This window comes from Vitis riparia, chromosome 19 (genome assembly GCF_004353265.1).
Source record: "Vitis riparia cultivar Riparia Gloire de Montpellier isolate 1030 chromosome 19, EGFV_Vit.rip_1.0, whole genome shotgun sequence".
Classification (NCBI taxonomy): domain Eukaryota; kingdom Viridiplantae; phylum Streptophyta; class Magnoliopsida; order Vitales; family Vitaceae; genus Vitis; species Vitis riparia.
The window spans coordinates 4,666,023-4,678,055 of NC_048449.1; the positions used below are offsets into that span (position 1 = coordinate 4,666,023).

Genomic DNA, 12,033 nt, shown 5'->3' on the forward strand with positions numbered 1-12,033 from the left:
AAATAATATATATATATAGATAATATTTAAATATAAAAATATTTGTTGAAGGTTATTTAATTTCCTTTATATATGTTACAATATTTTATTTATATTATTTACATTTTCACTCTTATCCAAAATTTATGAGAATTTTATTATATAATGTTGTTGTGTCTAGTATGTATATAACACGCACAGCAAAGTGGTGGTGTATATGCGTTTTGAACCCAAGGTTAGTTGTTCAAACCCATGAGCTGCAGCCCAAGATATGGCACTTTGAGCTCATTTTGCCCAATAAAAATATCCATGAGCGGGCCTGCATTCCGGCCCAATTAGGCTACCCGGACTGGATTAGGCTCCAGTTGATGGTTGAACTGGCCAATCCAAGACATTGATTTTTTTTTTTATCTCAATATTCGTATCTTATTTATTTCATATAAACTTTGAAATTATTCATTTAAATAACAATTATCCATTATCCATTTAAAACCAATCATCCTCACATTTCCAAATGAAAAGTGAATATCACATTGGATGCATTGAATTGTTGTTTCCCTACCACCACCCCTTTTAACTTCTCTTCACTTTGACATCACAACTTAAAATGGATGATGAAGATGTCATATTACACATTCAATGGGCCCAATAAATTCTTGGGTACCTACACAGACTGTTTCGTAGAATTTTCCTAAAAGATATTTTGAAAGGGAGATCGATGGAAAGGAGACTTTGACTTACCAGTCTCCGGGCCGCCTCAGATCAGCTACTGCCTGTTTTGGATGGCTATAAGATTATTGATGGGCTGCGTAAACGCTGCTTATGAGTTATGGGTAGCATGGAATTTTCAACCGGAAGGTGTTCTGCTAATCTTGTTTTCTTGCTTATTTCTTAGGTTTGAAAAATTAATCATTTTAGAATTCCAATTATACCATTTTTTTTTGTCTTTTTCTTCTTTTTCTCATTTAATTTTACCTTTTTATTGTTTTTCTTTTATACTTTTTTACACATTATTATTATTTATAATATTAATATTTTGAATTATTCATGTTATTTATTAAAATCATTTTTATTAATATTATCTATTTTTATGATTATTATTCATATTTTTTAAATAATAATTAGAAGAAAAAATAAAATAAAGAAAAGACAAAATAGGGATATGTTTAACTTTAAAATAAAAGGTATAAATGTATATTTGAGTTTTTACATTTTAAGACATTTTGAAGAATTATCAAAGTTGATGACCCTTTAGGATCGTTATCATTCATAGCCCACCATATATGATAATTCACCCTTTCAAAAATCATAAATGAAATAACGGGTCAAACAATAGTACTATTGTATCGAAAACAATTCTTCTGTGTCATACCTCCGATGACCACAAGTGAGATTGTGATTAATCAAGACAATTACAATAAAAGTTAACAATAGGTCACTTTCAATTTTTTGATAATATTTATTTTATTGATTAAGAATTATAATTTAATAAAAAATCATAAGAATTATAACAACCAATTCCATTATTTAAAGATAAATTTTCTAAATAAGATTAAAAATTAAAAATAAGAATTAATCGATCTAACAACCAAGTTAAAATGTATTTATATATCATAAAAAATCATCACCGAAGAAACCAATAACTATAAAAATAAAAATGGAAAATCATCTATAAATAAATCAAAACAAAATATAAAAAGAAAATAATATTTTCATGGTTGATTAACTCTATGAGTTGGATGATAAAAGCGTTAATATCGAGTTGGAGGCAAAACCAATAACCATCGGAAGATATTCTTCGATTGCTACCACACAGTGCTGTAGAATTTTCCTAAGAGAGGTCGGTGGAAAGGAGACGTGCAAGATGTTCTTCTATTGCTTCCACATAGTGGTGTCGAATTTTCCTAGAAGATATATTGAAAGGGAGATCAGTGGAAAGGAGACTTTGGCTCACCAGTCGTTGGGCCTCACATCTGCCACTGCCTGTTTTGGATGGCTATAAGATTATTGATGGGCTGCTTAAACGCTGCTTTTGAGTTATGGGTAACATGAAAATTTCAACCAGAAGGTGGTCTGCTAATCTTGTTTTCTTGCTTATTTCTTCAGGTTTTCACTGGCAATTTGTTGATGCATTTACAGATACAATCTTACAAGGTCAATCACTCACAACCTCTCAGACCATCATATCTGCTGGTGGTAACTTTGAATTAGGATTCTTTTCTCCTAGAAAGTCCACAAAATACTATGTGGGGATATGGTACAAGAAAATCTCAGAGCAAACCATTGTGTGGGTAGCTAACCGAGACAATCCATTCACGAATCCGTCCGTGGTTTTTACTGTCAGCACAGATGGCAACCTCGAGATTTTGGAGAGGAAGTTTTCGTACAAGGTGACAAGCATATCATCAAGCAGCAACACTAGTGCCACCCTGTTGGATTCTGGAAATCTTGTTTTGAGAAACAAGAAGTCAGATGTCTTATGGGAGAGCTTTGACTATCCATCGGACACGCTCCTGCCCGGAATGAAACTTGGATATGACAAAAGGGCTGGAAAAACATGGTCAATGGTGTCATGGAAGAGCGCAGAAGATCCCAGTCCAGGAGATTTCTCCGTGCAGGTCGACCCTAATGGAACTAGCCAGATTTTTAGCCTGCAAGGACCCAACAGGTATTGGACTAGTGGGGTGTGGGATGGGCATATTTTCAGCCAGGTTCCTGAGATGCGTTTCTTCTACATGTATAAGTACAATACATCCTTTAATGAGAATGGAAGCTATTTTACTTACTCTCTTAATAATCCCTCCATTCTGAGCAGAGTGGTGCTAGATGTGTCAGGCAAGATTAGGCATCTGAATTGTCATGAAGGCACACATGAATGGGGTTTATCTTGGCTTCATCCAAAAACACAGTGTGAGGTTTATGTCTATTGTGGGCCTTTCGGAATCTGCACTGGGGATTCTGTTGAATTTTGTGAATGCTTGCCAGGTTTTGAACCTCGCTTCCTTGAAGACTGGAATCTGCAAGACAGATCTGGAGGGTGTGTGAGGAAAGCAGATTTGCAGTGTGTTAATGAAAGCCATGGTAATGGGGAGCGAGACCAGTTTCTTTTGGTGTCTAACGTGAGACTGCCCAAGTATCCAGTAACAATACAAGCAAGGAGTGCTATGGAGTGCGAATCAATTTGCCTGAATAGCTGCCCTTGCTCCGCTTATGCTTATGAGGGAGAGGAGTGTAGAATATGGGGTGGAGATCTTGTAAACGTGGAGCAGCTACCAGATGGTGACAGTAATGCTAGAAGTTTCTGTATCAAACTTGCTGCCTCTGAGCTAAATAAGAGAGGTAAGAAAAAAGAGTCATAGTTGTTATTGTAGGAGGACATAAAGCATATGGGTCTTGTTTTATTTTCAATATAAAATGGCCATCGATTCAGCTAAATTTAATATGATATATTTCCTTCTACAGTTTCAAGCAGCAAGTGGAAGGTATGGCTAATTGTTACACTGGCCATATCTTTAACTTCAGCCTTTGTCATTTATGGGATATGGGGAAGGTTCCGAAGAAAAGGTCAGTATTTCTCATGGACAGACGGATGACCAAGCAATTCAACAGTTTTTAGTTTCCATCTACAAATACAAAACCAGTTCTTTTCTGAAATGAGTTCATTAGCACTGTTATTGAATAATTAAGGTAACATTAGAATTTCATGTTTTGATTATATGTGAGTGTGTATGTGGAATCCAATGTGAGAAATAATTTATTCCCATGCCAGAATTCATACATTCTTATGATATTTAATGTCTGTTTGTTCTTTACCAAGCAGGGGAAGATTTGTTACTATTTGATTTCGGTAACAGCTCAGAAAATACCAGCTGCAATGAGCTTGGCGAGACAAATAGACTTTGGAGGGGCGAGAAGAAGGAAGTTGATTTGCCCATGTTCAGTTTTGCGAGTGTATCTGCTTCTACAAATAACTTCTCTATTGAAAATAAACTAGGAGAGGGCGGTTTTGGATCTGTTTACAAGGTGAGATTACAACCCCTGACAATAATGTTCTACAATCTGTCCTAGAATGTAAAGGCCCACTTGATATGTACCAAATTTCTTTTACTTGGTGTAATTGTACTCAGTTGAAATTCCCATGGCAGGGAAAGTCACAAAGAAGATATGAAGTAGCTGTGAAAAGGCTCTCAAAAAGATCTAAACAGGGATGGGAGGAGTTAAAAAATGAAGCCATGCTTATAGCCAAGCTGCAACACAAGAATCTTGTGAAAGTTTTGGGATATTGCATCGAGCGGGATGAGAAGATATTGATTTATGAGTATATGTCCAACAAAAGCTTGGATTTCTTCCTCTTTGGTTTGTAACTTCCACATACATATACTTCCAGCTACTATATATTCAATGAGAAAACTTTACACATTCATCATTCTTCACCACTTATTTGCTAACATCTATTTATTTGGTGTAAAATGGAGATAGATCCTACAAAACATGGGATTCTGAATTGGAAGACACGGGTTCACATCATTGAAGGGGTTGCTCAGGGTCTTCTTTATCTGCATCAGTACTCCAGATTCAGGATTATTCATCGAGATTTGAAGGCTAGCAACATTCTTCTGGATAAGGATATGAATCCTAAAATATCAGATTTTGGAATGGCAAGAATATTTGGAGGCAACGAATCAAAAGCAACAAATCATATAGTTGGGACTTAGTAAGTGAAACCTGACAAATTATAAAATATGTGAATGTTCATACAACATTTGAAATCATGCAGCTACTGAATGATTTTTCTCATTAATAATCAAATCCAGTGGCTATATGTCCCTGAGTATGCTTTGGAAGGTATTTTCTCCACTAAATCTGATGTCTTTAGCTTTGGGGTCATGTTACTGGAGATTTTGAGTGGCAAGAAGAATACTAGATTTTACCAAACCGACTCGCTCAATCTTCTTGGATATGTGGGTAATACAATATTTATTCACTTACATAACTATTTATGATGTTTTGATATGCTAATCCCTAGTTTTCAATTCCCTTGTTATATTACCTATCTTGTTGTCTTGGGATACTGGTAAATTTTCACATTATGTCTACCACTCAATTTCAAGGCTTATTTTATATTGTTGGCTGATATATAAAGGACTTTATTATCTTTTACTTTTCGGGAATTTGCATCAATGGATAATTTTCTTCATTTAGGCATGGGATCTGTGGAAAGACAGCAGGGGGCAGGAGTTGATGGATCCAGAGTTGGAAGAGACTTTGCCAACACACATTCTGTTGAGGTACATCAATGTAGGCCTTCTTTGTGTTCAAGAAAGTGCAGACGACAGGCCTACCATGTCTGATGTTGTCTCAATGCTTGGCAATGAAAGTGTACGTTTACCTTCTCCAAAACAACCGGCATTTTCAAATCTGAGAAGTGGGGTGGAACCACATATATCCCAAAACAGGCGTGAAATTTGTTCCTTAAATGGTGTGACACTTTCAGTTATGGAAGCACGATAGTGGTTCAGAACTTAATAAATAATATGCTTAAATTTCAGCATATTGTCTTGTATTGTTCTTGGTGAATTCATAGCTCATATACTAAAATGGACAAGCGAACTTATGTGTGTATTTTTCTTCCAAAACAGTTTAATAATCATCTTGTACTCAATCCCTATGGATTCAGACCTGTGTCTCATCTTTCAATCTAGAATTGCTACTAAATCCGACTTTATCCGGTCAAATTTGGATTTAATTTGAAAATGATCTGTTCCATTGTCGATCCAAAGAGTAAACTACAACTTTTTTCATTGCTTAGTAGCTAACAAAAGGTGTCACTGGGGCCAATCCAGCTATAGAGAATCAACCACCCCCCTTCCACTTCCTCTCTTATGGATGTTTCTGAATGCCCTGGCATATGTATATCATGTACATATACACCACCAATTTGGCCTGGGATCAGTTTCATCGAGTATTTCAGGAGACAACATAAAACAAGTAAAAAAAGTAGATAATTACGAACTAATTGGCCATCCAGCACAGAAAATCCATCTCCCAATGGGGCCTTAAAGCACTTGAATTTACTGTTCTTTCCATCATTATTTTCATTCTGGGCATGGCCTAGATTGAAGAAAGGTCCGATACAAATTGGAAAAGTCATAGAAGGAAATATATCTAGGAGGGAATCCTAACAAAAGGTCTTTCAAAACTGCTACACCTTGCTTTGAATGGTAGTTGGTCTCTGCATTGAATGAATTTTGTTTTTTCCAATGTCCCCTGGAGACAGAAAATATGAAAACATTTCTGAATGGTTCTCCAAAATACAGTGCATGGGAGGTTCCAAGACTTTGAGGGAAAGGAAAGCAGCAGAACCAGCTGGGGAAAATCAGGTATCTGATTTCTTCTATTAATTCATCAGCATGAAAAGGATCATTTCCTGCCACTCTAATGTTGTTTAATCTATTCAACCACGGAAATTAGGGAAGACTTTGACCAAAATGATGCGCGGTCAAGTTCTGCTACCTGCTACATTGAATTATGCTTATCTAGGGAAGATGCATTAAAGTCTTAGAGCATTTGAGATTTTCTTTTTCTTTTTTTCTTTTAAGACACAATTAATTGTCCATAAATTAATAGCTTGGTAACAAGGAAAATCAATTAATTAAGTGAATATTAATTGTGTATTAATTAATAAATCATTAATTTATCAAGATAGTTCTTATTTTTTCAAAATATTGTATTCAATATTATTTATTATAATTGTTAGGAAGTGTCCCAATTTTCTAATTAGTATAAATTTATTTTTTGTAAAGAATATTATATGAATATTTTTAGGTTAATATATTATTGTAATATTAGATTTTCTTATAGAGTAAGGAAGGTTGTTGGAAATATCTTTATACATATTCTAGGTCATGAGGAGAAAAAGTTATGAGATGGAAATGGACATGTAAAGATTATACGGGGTAAATAGAGATGTGAGGAAGAACGGGAGGTACTCGGTGGAGCGAGATGACTTGTGGTAGGGTAGGGATACGAAGAGTAGGAAAACATGAGATGTTTCAAGAACCCAATAATTGTATCTGGTTATATCCTCTATAATGTTTTGGTTCTATCCTCTGTAATGTTCTCTATTATATAATGAAATGATTCTCTCTCATCTGTGGACGCAGACATGGTTGGCCGGATGTGATGAGGGAGCAGCAACACCACTCTTCATCTCTGAACTAGACTGTGATGTAGACTTTGGTATGGATCTTGACCCCAACTCAACCTCCACCTGTGTGCTTGATTTTTATTGCTCTTTATCACAAGAATATCTAAAAGATGAGTCATGAAGCATAGTAGTTTCATAAAAAATAACATCTCTATTGACTATGACTTTCTTGGTTTTTAGACACCATAGCTTATATCCTTTAACACTAGACTTATAGCCAAGGAAGACACATTTTATAAACCTAGGTTCTAGTTTTCCATTATCAACATGAGTATAGGCAGGACATCTAAATACCTTCAAATCAGGGTAACTAGTAGGAGTACCAGACCATACCTCTTGTGGAGTTCTTTTGTTAGTAGTAGTTGAGGGATAACGATGAATGAGGAAACAAGATGTAGCTTTAGTCCAAAAAGACTTAGGTAAACCAACAATGGAAAGCATACAATGTACTTTCTCTATCAAAGTCCTATTCATTTGCTCTGCCACACCGTTTTGCTGTGGGGTATGACGAATTGTATGATGCCTCGCGATTTCTTCTGACTTGCATAGAACATTAAATTCATAAGAACAAAACTCCAAGCCATTATCAGTGCGAAGACGTTTTACCTACTTCCATGTCTGCTTCTCAATCATAATCGTCCACTCCTTGAATGTAGCTAACATATCACTCTTTTTCTTCAAGAAGAACACCTAAACTTTTCTGGAAAAATCATTAATGATAGTTAACATATAACTAACACCTCCCTTAGAAGGCACCCTAGATGGTCCCCGAAGATTAGAATGTATATAATTGAGTGTCCTCTTTGTGTTGTGAATGCCTTTTGTGAATTTGACTCTTCTCTGCTTCCCAAAAACGCAGTGCTCATAGAACTTCAGTTTTCTAATACTCTAACCATTAAGAAGTCCTCTTTTGCTCAATTCAATCATCCCATTCTCACTCATATGCCTAAGGCGCATATGCCAAAGTCTAGTAACATCACCATCTAATAAGGAAGAAGTAGCAACAACTACATCACTTATAACTGTGGATCCCTACAAGACATAATTTGGTAGATCTTTTATGCCATTTCATCACAACAAGAACACATTTACTAACCTTTAAGACTCCACCTTCACCCGTATAGTTGTACCCTTTTGAATCAAGAGTACTCAATGAGATAAAGTTCCTGTTTAGATTTGGAATGTGTCTCATATCACCAAACATAGATGGACATTCAAGAATAAAGATTAGAATTAGATTTGAACCCAAACATCATTTAAATAAGAGATTGTATAGGTCATTATAGAAGATTATTATTAAATTTGGCCCGAAAAATAAATCTCTTACATTTTACTCCCTACTATAAGTGACCTACCACCAGCCTAAAAAGAAGAAATGTGGGCCTAATGAGGGTTTTTTTTTGTTGATATTTTCCATTCATATAACTAACTTGAACAATGTTGTACCCTTAAAAGTAGAAAAGATCCATGTAGTATTCTTCGGTTTATTATGGTTATGTTTGGTTATGAGAAAATTTAAAGGAAAATGTGAAGAAAATAAAATAAAAAAGAAAAATAAAAGGAAAGAAAAATAAAAATGGGTTTAAATTCAATGAATTATTTTTATATGCTTCTCCAAACTCATTTCACTTTTTTTTTTTCATTATAGTAAGATTAAATAATTTAAAAATATATAAAATTTTAACTAATTTTATTTTATTTTGTATTTTTTCATAATGAAACTAAATATAAGAAAACTATTTTTCTTAACTTTTTTTTTCTTAATATTTTCCGGAGACTAAATATAGCCTAGATGTATCTAGTAGAAAGATCCAACATGGGGTTGGAAAAAAATCATAGAAGAAGATATGTCTTGAAGGGGAGATCAAAGGATATTAAATGGGACTATGACCCACACCTGAGATTTATGGGCTGCTTAATGGAACAAACCAGATTTTTATCCACCATATTGAATATTGAATATGGTATTCTTCCAATTATTAAATGTATTCAGCGAAAAGGTCCAATTGTTAGTAACAGAAGAATAGGTCAAACTATCGTACTAGGGTGCTATGAGTGAGATTGTGATTACATCAACTTTTAATTATTTAGAATATTGTCCATTATATATTTTAATTTTTTATAATATTAATTTATTTTATTGATTAAGAATTATAATTTAATGTATACTTAACATTAAAATCTTATATAGTTCCAATTTCATACAAGTAACTAAATTTTTTATATTGATCTCATCTCTGCACCCAAATGCCCATTTCCTCTTGAAGATTAAAAATTAAAAATAAAAATTAATCCATCTAACAACCAAGTTAAAATGTATTTATATATCATAAAAAAAATCATCACCGAATAAACCAATAATCATAAAAATAAAAATGGAAAATCATCTATAAATAAATCAAAACAAAATATAAAAAGAAAATAATATTTTCATGGTTGATTAACCCTATGAGTTGGATGATAAAAGCGTTAATATCGAGTTGGAGGCAAAACCAATAACCATCGGAAGATATTCTTCGATTGCTACCACACGGTGCTGTAGAATTTTCCAAAAGGGAGGCCAGTGTAAAGGAGACGTGCAAGATGTTCTTCTATTGCTTTCACACAGTGGTGTTGAATTTTCCTAGAAGATATATTGAAAGGGAGATCAGTGGAAAGGAGACTTTGACTCACCGGTCGTTGGGCCTCAGGTCTGCCACTGCCTGTTCTGGATGGCTATAAGGTTATTGATGGGCTGCTTAAACGCTGCTCATGAGTTATGGTTAACATGAAAATTTCAACCAGAAGGTGGTCTGCTAATCTTGTTTTCTTGCTTATTTCTTCAGGTTTTCACTGGCAATTTGTTGATGCATTTACAGATACAATCTTACAAGGTCAATCACTCACAACCTCTCAGACCATCATATCTGCTGGAGGTAACTTTGAATTAGGATTCTTTTCTCCTGGAAAGTCCACAAAATACTATGTGGGGATATGGTACAAGAAAATCTTAGAGCAAACCATTGTGTGGGTAGCTAACCGAGACTATTCATTCACAAATCCGTCCGTGGTTCTTACTGTCAGCACAGATGGCAACCTCGAGATTTTGGAGGGGAAGTTTTCGTACAAGGTGACAAGCATATCATCAAACAGCAACACTAGTGCCACCCTGTTGGATTCTGGAAATCTTGTTTTGAGGAATGGCAACTCAGATATCTTATGGGAGAGCTTTGACTATCCAACGGACACACTCCTACCCGGAATGAAAATCGGACATGACAAAAGGTCTGGAAAAACATGGTCATTGGTGTCATGGAAGAGCGCCTTTTTTATGATAATAATTTATTATTTTATATATTAATGGTGTGATATAAATTATATTAGCTTAAGTAAAGTATTATTTTATATGGCAATGATAGCATATTTGATGTATTAATTTATTATTAACAATATATTCAAGTCATTTAATATATTATTATATTAACATATTAAAATCATTTAATTAATAATATATACTTTGTTTAATAAATATAATTTTATATTATATTTAAACATAAAGTGTTGTAATCATTTAATCAAAAATAAAAATAAAATTAATGATTGAAATATATGTCTTTTAGTAAAAATATCATTATAGTTGAAATAAAATAATTTTCAATTCTTAATATTATCATAAATTGTTTTTGTGGAGACTTTATAACTATTTAAATAATATTAAATGTGAAAAAATTTTAAAATATTTTTAGCATATTGATATCTATATATATATATATATATATAGATATATAATTATTTAATAGTTATTACTTATATTTAATGGTTTAAAATATTTTTTAGTTTTTAATTAGTATATTTTATATATCAATCAATATCGCTTTGACATCTTAGATTTAAATAACGAAAATAGTATCAATTTTTCAAAAAAAGAAAAAAGAAAAAGGAAATGATCTTTTAAGGTTAAAGTATTAATCTTTAGGTTTAGATGTTCCCAAACCTTCAATTCTAAGTGTTGAAGACGACTTCGAAGTTGTTGGAAGTCTTGTAAATCTACGATTTTCTATCTGATGATTTGAACCTTGATCTTAATGCACTTTTAGTGGAGATCGATGGAAGAAAGGGTGGAAACTATGAGTCTTTCTCTTTGAAGGTGGAAGATGACTTTCTACAAAAAGTTATGGAAACTTTAACCCCAAGATCGATGTACCTTAAGACCTCTCAAGTCAATGACCCATACCGTAACTTTCAACCATAAGATGGACACTAAAAAAAAAAAAGAATTAGAGTTGGATTTGAACACAAACCTCTTTCAAAGAAGAGAATGTACCTATCATGATGGAAAATTATTATTAAATTTGGGTGGCAAAATATATCTCCTATATTGTAACCTGTACCATAAGTGATTTTGTGTAAGCGTAAAAAGAAGAACTATAGAAAAGATGCCTTAGGTATTTGCTGATTATGAACTATATCTAGTAAAAGATCCTACACGGTGTCCGAAAAACTATAGAAGAAGATAAATCTTGAAGGGGAGATCAATGGAAATGGGTCTATGACTCGCCACTCCATGATTTATGGGCTGCTTAAACTCTGATGATGGGTTATGGGTAGCATGAAAATTTCAGCCAGAGGGTGGTCTGTCAATCTTGCTTGTTTCTTCATGTTTTCACTTGGAATTTGCTGATGCATTTATAGACACAATCTTACAAGGTCAGTCAATCACAACTTCTCAAACCATTGTATCTGTTGGTGGTGACTTTGAATTAGGATTCTTTTCTCTTGGAAACTCCATAAAATACTATGTGGGGATATGGTACAAGAAAGTGTCAGAGCAAACCATTGTGTGGGTAGCTAACCGAGGTTATTCATTC

The 12,033-nt window shown here is 33.7% G+C and overlaps 1 pseudogene; it reads left to right on the forward strand.

Moving 5' to 3' along the window:
• The first annotated feature begins 1,954 nt into the window (after positions 1 to 1,954).
• On the forward strand, positions 1,955 to 5,585 carry LOC117908914 (annotated as a pseudogene).
• Positions 5,586 to 12,033: the final 6,448 nt, after the last annotated feature.